Raw genomic sequence first — 9304 nt, 5'->3', positions numbered from 1 at the left:
GTGTGTCATGAACGAAGGGTTGAGAGGAGTCCAGTGAGAACACTTGAAGTGCACTGAGCCTCAGACCTTTCACGCTTGCTTACATACTATCCTCAGTTGCCTCTAATTTTCTCTCTCCTAGTGGTACCTCACCTCAGACGGGCTGGTTTTCCATTTTAAGACTGGGATGAGACACCACAAAACAGGGCAGGTGATACGGTTTGGATATTTTGTCCCCTCCAAATCTCATGTTGAAATGTGATGTCCAATGTTGGAGGGGAGCCTGGTGAGACGTGTTTGGATCATGGGAGCAGATTCCTCATGAATGTCCTGGTGCGGTCCTCGCAGTAATAAGGTGAGTTCTCACTCCATGAGTTCATGTGAGATCGGATTGTTTAAGAGAGCCTGGCAGCTCCTCCCTGTCTCTTGCTCTCTCTCTTGCCATGTGACACGCTGGTTCCCCTTTCACCTTCCACCATGATTGCAAGCTTCCTGAGACCCTCACCAGAAGCAGATGCTAGCACCATGCTACCTGTACAGCCTGCAGAACCGTAAGCCAAAATAAACGTTTTTTTCTTTATAAATTGCCAGGTCTCAGCTATTCCTTTATAGTAACACAAACAGACTCATCCAGCAGGGATCTGACTTCCTCAGCGACTGCCAAGGGGTTAGACAGGACAACACAGAAGTACAGAGGAGTTAGCTTCTTACAGAGTGAAACATAACCAATGGGGAAAAAAAAGAGGGAGATAGAGTAGTAGAGTGAGTAGATTTCCTCACCATTGTGTCTTCCATAAGCTACTCCGAGATGCAGTTCCTCCTGGCAACCCTTCTAGAGAGGTTCTGTATGCAAGGCAAACTTGCTTTGTTCCTTTGCAATGTGTCATGAAATAAACAGCAGAGAGCATGGAATACATCTTCTTGTGTTGCTTTGCATCTTTCTTTGCCTTTTCTCCTCTTTTCTTCCACTCTCACTGCTCTAGGTTCCCACTTTCCCAAAACAGTTTTAGGATCTTAATTCTTCTTTCAGCCTCTGTTTTCTAGAGGACTTAGTCTAACACAAGGGATTCATTAATAGTAATAATAATAATAATAGTCATGTCTCAAAATGAACTTATGTTGTGCCTGGTGCTGAGCCACACCTTTCTCTGGATTATTTCCTATAAAGCTCCCAATAGCCCTAGGAGATTGTATGATCTTGCAGGTGAGGAAGCAGTCACTCAGAGATGTCTTCCTTAAGTTCACACAATTATCGCAATGCTTTATCTGTAGAAACATGCATATTATTCAAAGAAGAATGGACAATTTCTGGATACTTGTAAAAAATAGAAACGTGCTATTTTCAGACTGACTTTATATAGCATTCCTTGGAGAACTAGCTTCTACCCTGCTTCACAAATATTATGACTCAGAAATGCAACGGCTGTGATAGCACACAATAAAGATTCTTCACAAGCAGTTAAAGACAGGATATTTAATAACAGAAGGTTGAGAAGGTTTTGTCTGAATAAGAAGCTTACTAATAATGTACATGGATAAACACAGAACACCTCTCTTGCCCGTAAGTAGTGATAATAATAGTATTGGAAAATGTTGGCCAAAATATAATTTTATGTAAAAAATAAATCCATGAAAATTTAAAAGCTAATTTCAGAAAAAAAAACCACTTAAAGCAACTTATATAAATAATGTAGGCAGGTTTGGATCTATTAATGGGTTGTGAAATATATTTCACAGGTTGAAACCAGCCTACTCTTGAAACCAGAGTGGGTTGAAACCAGCATGATAAAAAGTAGAAATAGGACAGAATAGTAATGATCCAACCGCATTTAGGAAAGATGTATGTTGTTTTGGGAAGATTTTCTTTGTAAATGTGTTTTAGAGTATATGTGAGTGTATGCTAGGGTTATGATGTAAATCTCTTTATTGTGGAAGAAAAGAGTTGTAAAAACACTGATACAGTTGCTGACAATATCACAAGGTTTATAAAACAAAAAGAAAACATATTTTTGGAGTCACAGACATCTACATTGAAATACCTACCCAACCATAATTCCTTCCTTCCTTCCTTCCTTCCTTCCTTCCTTCCTTCCTTCCTTCCTTCCTTCCTTCCTTCCTTCCTTCCTTCCTTCCCTTCCTTCCTCTCTCTCTTTCTTTCTCTCTCTTTCCCTTCCTTCTTTTCTTTTCTTTTCCTTTTCTTTTTCTTTTTCTTCTTCTTTTTCTTTTCCTTTTTCTTTTCTTTTTTCTCTCGAGGTTTCACACGGTCACCCAGGCTGAAGTACAGTGGCCCTATCTTGGCTCACTGCAACCTCTGCCTCCTGGGTTCGAGCAATTCTCCTGCCTCAGTCACCTGAGTAGTTGGGATTACAGGTGTGCACCACAACACCCGGCTAATTTTTGTATTTTTAGTAGAAATGGGGATTCACCATGTTGGCCAGGCTGGTCTGGAACTCCTGGCCTCAAGTTATCCGCCTGCCTTGGTCTCCCAAAGTGCTGGGATTACAGGTGTGGGCCACTGTGCCCGGCCCCAGCCATAATTTTCTTTTGAGTCTAAGTCGAGTCTGTTTACTCATCAGCTGCCCACCAATGAGAGAGTCTTCTGGAAAAGCGTTAGAGGCCCTCCTGTTTTGTTTTTTGTTGTTGTTGTTGTTGTTGTTTTTTGTTTTTCAGACGGAGTCTCTCTCTGTCACCCAGGCTGGAGTGCTATGAGGCCATCTTGGCTCACTGCAACCTCCATCTCCCGGGTTCAAGCAATTCTCCTGCCTCAGCCTCCTGAGTAGCTGGGATTACAGGCGCCATGCCCAGCTAATTTTTATATTTTTAGTAGAGACGGGGTTTCACCATTTTATCCAGGCTGGTCTCGAACTCTTAATCTCAAGTTATCCACCCACCTTGGCCTCCCAAAGTGCTGGGATTACAGGCCTGAGCCATGGTGCCCGGTCCCATATTTTCTTGTCTTAAGGAAACCCATGTCTCTTAATGCTTAGAAAACATATGGAAATACATCTCTTGGAGGCTGTGCTCCAATCATGCTTCTACCCGTGACGGGCTGGACCCCACTGACCTTCCCACCTGATTCTCCCATATCGTCCATTATGGCGGTTTTCTCATTCTCTCAACACCTGGGGGAAATCTTAAGGTTGTTGAGGGCTCAGAGCTAACACTTAACTCAGACACATTTTTGGCACAGAAAATGTTTATTCTCGAAAGGATTTCTTTCCAGATGGTTCACACCTGAGACCTGACTAAGTACCCAAGCTTCAGGAAGATTCTTGGGATGGAGAAGACAAGGAAGAAATCTAGGCATGGTGAAATGGAAAACAATTAAACTCAGAAGGAATTTGAATTCGTTTTTGGCAAGGACCCTCCACGTTTTCCTAGGCTTGCTGCCTGAACATCAATTCAATCCGCCTCTTGCAGGTGTGTGTATGACGCAGAGGGAGTCATTTCATGGCAGAGGTGTAGGCTGGAGAAGACCTGGCTAAATTTCAGAATAGATGGGCTGAGGATGGGGAGGGAACTTTACTTCCCCTCAGTGTTTCTCCATCTCTGTCCTTTGCAACTAGTTGCTTCCTCTCTGAAATTTTAACTTCTATTCCTGGAGCAGAGAACATTTTTAAATTCTATCAAACTCAGTAAAGACTCCAACACAATTTTTTAAAATAAAAATTACCTCCAAAAATGATCAAAGCAAGGCACAATAATTGTAGACAACATTAGCAATAAAGAGAAACAAAAAAGAATAAAATTCATGTGACTATTACCTCATCACACAGAGGAAATTATGATTTATTCCTTGGTCTATATTCTTCCAGACCTTCTTAACACATATAACACATACTTTGTCCATTTTGTTTTGCTGTTTTGATTATCCTTGTCCTTAAATTTCAAAAATAACCATGCTAATTCCTTAGGATAATTCTAGAAGTAAGTATCATAACTCTATTTTCTGAGTCAAACAGTACACGTATTCCAAAGGTCTTCTCTTCAGTTTCCATACACATTCCCAGTCTCTCCTCTCCTCTCCAATCTTCATAGGCAGCCCGGAGATGTGACAAGACTCACAGCACTGCTGTTCTGGTTTACTCTGTCATATCTCCATTTGCTGAAGAATTATTTGATAAAAGACCATGTCTGGTTATTCTCCCAAATGCAAATATTTTTATCCATCTGCTATATGATTAAAATGAGTTCATGGGATAAACTTGATAAATCTTAGATACAAATATTATGAACTGAAGTTTATTGGTATGAGTGTTTACAAGTATAAGCACAACCAGGAATCATAGAGGAATTAGCTTTTCCTGTGCTTAAACATGACTAATGGCAAGAGAGTCAGGGGAGCTTGTCTTCTAAGAGGTATCATTAAAAGGGCAACATTGGAGCAAGAAAAAGTTACAAAGTAGGAAAAGCAATCTTTTAGGCCATATTAAGAATGTTTGACTTTATCCTAACAGTAACAGCAAACTACTGAAGGAGAGGTAGAGGGTAACCTGTTGGGATTGACATTTTGAAAAGTTTACTTTCACTTCAATATAGAAAATGGACTGGTAGAGGCCGGGTGTGGTGGCTCACACCTATCATCCCAGCACTTTGGGAGGCTGAGGCGGGCGGATTGCCTGAGATCAGGAGTTTGAGACCAGTCTGCCCAACATGGTGAAACCCCATCTCTGCTAAAAATACAAAAAAATTAGCCAGGCGTGGTGGCGTGTGTCTGTAATCCCGGCTACTCAGTAGGCTGAGGCAGGGGGATTTCTTAAACCAGGGAGGTGGAGGTTGCAGTGAGCTGAAATCACGCCACTCCACTCCAGCCTGGGCAACAGGGTGAGACTCCATCTTGGAAAAAAAAAAAGAAAAAGAAAATAGATTGGTAGAGTAAGCAAGAGAGGATGTTGGAAGGTCTTGGGGATTAATAGGACTATGGAATTCAACAGAGACTGAGGCATTGAGGATGATCCCTAAATATACAATAGTGCTAACTTTTCTATGAGAGTAGGAAAAAATAACAATAGGTGATAGGTGCGTGTGTGTGTGTGTGTGCATGAGTGTGTGTGTGTTTCTGCATACTTACATTTTTCTTTTTGCAAAAAAAAAAAAAAAAACCCAAAACAACAAAAAATCCTCACAAACACTAAGAATAACCAGAAACGAGAAAATTGCTTACCCATAGAGAAGAACTGTGAGAGTAATAGGGGAGGGTGTGACTTCTCAAATATACCTTTTATTATAGTTTCTCTTAATTTTTTTTTCTTCTTTTCTTTTTTTTTTTTTTCTCTGGCAGGGCGTGGTGGCCCACACCTGTAATCCCAGCACTTTGGGAGGCCAAGGTAGGTGGATCACTTGAGGTCAGGAGTTCCAGACCAGCCTGGCCAACATGGTGAAACCCCATCTCTATTAAAAATACAAAAATTAGCAGGGCATGGTGGCGTATGCTGATGATCCCAGCTACTTGGGAGGCTGAGGCAGGAGAATCACATGAACCTGGGAGGTAGAGGTTGCTGTGAGCCGAGATCACGCCACTGTACTCCAGTCTGGGCAACAGAATGAGACTTTGTCTCAAAATAAATAAATAAATAAATAATAAATAAATTTAAAGAAAGCCCCCCCCACCCTTTTTTTTTTTCTTTCCAACTTTTATTTTAGGTTCAAGGTGTACATGTGCAGGTTTGTTACACGGGTAGATTTTCACAGGAGTTTGGTATGCAGATTATTTTATCACTCAGGTAATAAGTGAAGTACCCAATAGTTAGTTTTTCAATCCTCACCCTCCTCCTACTCTCCATCCTCAGCTAGGCCCCAGTGACTATTGTTCCCTTCTTCGTGTCTGTATGTATTCAATGTTTAGCTCCCACTTATAAGTGAGAACATGTATTTGCTTTTCTGTTCCTGCATTAATTTTCTTAGGATAATGGCCTCCAGCTCCAACCATGTTGCTGCAAATGACAGGATTTTGTTCTTTTTTTGTGGCTGTGTAGTATTCCATGGTGTATATGTACCACATTTTCTTTCTCCAATCCACCATTGATGGGTATTTAGATGGATTCCATGTCTTTGCTATTGTGAATGGTACTGTGATTAACATGTGTGTGCTTGTGTCTTTAAGGCAGATATTTATTTTATTTTTGTTTGGGTGTATACCCAGTAATGGGATTGCTGGTCAAATTGTAGTTCTGTTTTAAGTTCTTTGAGGAATCTCCAAACTGCTTTCCACAGTGGCTGAACCAATTTTCATTCCCATCAACAGTGTATAAGCATTCCCTTTTCTCTGCAACCCTGCCAACCTCTGTTATTTTTTGACTTTTTAATGATATCCATTGTGACTGGTGTGAGATAGTAGTTCATTGTGATTTTGATTTGCATTGATTAATGATGTTGAACATTTTTTCATTTGCTTGTTGGTTGCTTATATGTCTTTTTTTGAGAAGTGTCTATTCATGTCCTTTGTCCATTTTTAAATGGGGTTGCTTTTTGCTTGTTACTTTGTTTAAATCCCTTATAGATTCTGGATATTAGACCACTTGGATGCAGAGTTTGCAAATAGTTTTCCCATCCTGCAGCTTGTCTGTTACTCTGTTGATAGTTCCTTTCACTGTGCAGAAGTTCTTTAATTAGGTCCCATTTGTCAATTTTAGTTGTGGTTACAATTGCTTTTGGAGTCTTTGTCATGAAATTTTTGTCAGGTCCTATGTGCAGAATGGTATTTCCTAGGTTTTCTTCTAGGGTTTTTATAGTTTTAGGTTTTACACTTAAGTCTTTAATCCATCTTGAGTTGGTTTTTGTGTATGGTGAAAGGTACGGGTCCAATTTCAGTCTTTGCATATGGCTAGCCAGCTATCCCAGCAGCATTTATTGAATAGGGAGTTCTTTCCCCATTGCTTGTTTTTGTTTACTTTGTTGAAGATCAGATGGCTGTAGGTATGAGGCTTTATTTCTGGGTTCTCTAACCTGTTCCATTGGTCAGTGTTTCTGTTTTTGTACCAGTACCATGCTGTTTTGGTTGCTGTAGCATTGTAGCATAGTTGGAATTCAGGTAGTGTGATGCCTCCAGTTTTGTTCTTTTTGCTTAGGATTTACTGGCTATTCAGGCTCCTTTTTGGTTCCATATTAATTTTAAGATAGCTTTTTCAAATTCTGTGAAAAATATTGGTAGTTCGATAGGAATAGCATTGAATCTATACATTACTTTGGGCAGTATGGTCATTAAACAATATTGATTCTTCCTATTCATGAGCATAGAATGTTTTTCCATTTGTTTGTGTCATCTCTGATTTCTTTCAGCAATATTTTGTAACTGGTGTTGTAGAGATCTTTTACGTCGCTGGTTAGTTGTATTCCTAGGTTTTTGTTTGTTTGTTTTTTTTTTTTTTTGGCTATTGGGACTGGGATTGTGTTCTTGGCTTGGTTCTGAGCTTGGATGTTGTTGGTGTATAGAAAGGTTACTAATTTTTGTGCATTGATTTTGTATCCTGAAACTTTGCTGAAGTTGTTTATCAGATCTAGGAGCTTTTGGGTAGAGACTATGGGGGTTTTCTGGATATAAAATATTATCTGTGAAGAGAGATAGTTTGACTACCTCTTCCTGTTTGGATGCCTTTTATTTGTTTCTTTTGCCTGACTGCCTTGGCTGGGACTTCTGGTGCTATGTTTAATAGGAGTGGGAAGAGTGGGCATCATTGTCGTGTTCCAGTTTTCAGGGGAAATTCTTCCGGCTTTTGCCCACTCAGTTTGATGTTGGCTGTGGATTTGTCACAAATGGCTTTTATTATTTTGAGATGTGTTTCTTCAATGCCTAGTTGTTGAAGGTTTTTAACGTGAAGTGATGTTGAATTTTATTGAAAGCCTTTTCTGCGTCTACTGCGATAATCATGTGGTTTTTGTTTTAACTTCTGTTTATGTAATGAATTACATTTATTGATTTGCGTATGTTGAAGTAACCTTGCACCCAAGAGATAAAGCCTACTTGATTGAGGTGGTCTAGCTTTTTGATGTGCTAGTGAATTTAGTTTGCTAGGATTTTGTTCCTGATTTGTGCATCTATATTCGTCAGGGATAATGGCCAGGAATTTTCTTTTCTTGTGTCTCTGCCAGGTTTTGGTATCAGGATGATACTGGCCTCATAAAATGAGTTAGGGAGGAGTCCTTCCTCCTTAATTTTTTGGAATAGTTTCAGTAGGGCTGGTACCAGCTCTTCTTTAAATGTCTAGTAGAATTTGGCTGTATCCATCTGGACCAGGGCTTTTACTGGTTGGTAAGCTTTTTATTACTGAATCAATTTTGGAACTCGTTATTGGTCTGTTCAGGTTTAAATTTTTTCCTGGTTCAATCTTCGGAAGTTGTGTGTTTCCAGGAATTTATCCATGTCTTCCAGATTTTCTCGTCTATGTGCATAGAGGTGTTTATAATAGTCTTTGAGGGTTTTTTTTTGTATTTCTGTTGGATTAGTGGTAATAACCCTTTGTCATTTATGATTGTGTTTGTTTGGATCTTCTCTCTTTTTTATTTGTTAGCCTCACTAGAAGTCGATCACTTTTATCTATTCTTTCAGAGAACCAGTTTTTGGTTTCATTTATCTTTTGTATGTTTTCTTTGCATCTCAATTTCATTCAGTTCAGCTTTGATTTTGGTCATTTCTTGTTTTCTGCTACTTTTGGGGTTGGTTTGCTTTTGTTCCTCTAGCTCCTCTAGGTGTGATGTTAATTGGTTAATCTGAGGTCTTTCCAACTTTTTGATGTGGGCATTTAACACTGTAAACTTTCCTCTTAACACTGCCTTAGCTGTGTTCCAGAGATTCTGGTATGATGTATCTTTGTTTTCATTCGTTTGAAAATGTTGGAACTCATAATTGGTCTGTTAAAAGTTTCAATTTCTTCCTGGTTGAACCTTGGCAAGTTGTATGTTTCCAGGAATTTATCCATTTAGTTTAGATTTCTTCTAGAGTGTGCATGACAGCACATAGTTTTGACTGTCAAAGAATTTCTTGATTTCTGCTTTGATTTTATTGTTTACCCAGAAGTCATTAGGAGCAGGCTAACTTCCATGTAATTGTATGGTTTTGAGAGGTTTTCTTAGTATTTTTTTTTTTTTATTGTGCTGTGAGAGTGTGGTTTGTATGATTTTGGTTTTTTGGAATTTGTTCAGAACTATTTTATGCAGAGCATGTGGTCAACTTTAGGGTATTTGCCATATAAGAATGAGAGGAATGTATATTCTGTTGTTGTTGGGTGGAGTGTTCTGTAGATGTTAAGTTTGGGTCTTGAATATCTTTTTTTGTTAGTTTTCTGCCTCAATGATTGGTCTAATACTGTCAGTGGAGTGTTGAAGTGGC

At 39.4% G+C, this 9304-nt stretch overlaps 1 long non-coding RNA gene across 1 annotated transcript; it reads left to right on the top strand.

Moving 5' to 3' along the window:
• LOC139355764 (uncharacterized) lies at window positions 1-5306 on the top strand. Its single transcript, XR_011606786.1, has 3 exons — window positions 1-334; window positions 3203-3399; window positions 5261-5306. It is a non-coding gene; the product is annotated as an uncharacterized lncRNA (long non-coding RNA).
• The last annotated feature ends 3998 nt before the right edge of the window (window positions 5307-9304 follow it).

Source organism: Macaca nemestrina, chromosome 8, assembly GCF_043159975.1.
Source record: "Macaca nemestrina isolate mMacNem1 chromosome 8, mMacNem.hap1, whole genome shotgun sequence".
Lineage (NCBI taxonomy): Eukaryota > Metazoa > Chordata > Mammalia > Primates > Cercopithecidae > Macaca > Macaca nemestrina.
Note: the sequence above shows the minus strand (reverse complement) of the source record. Positions and strands in the feature narration are given on the sequence as shown.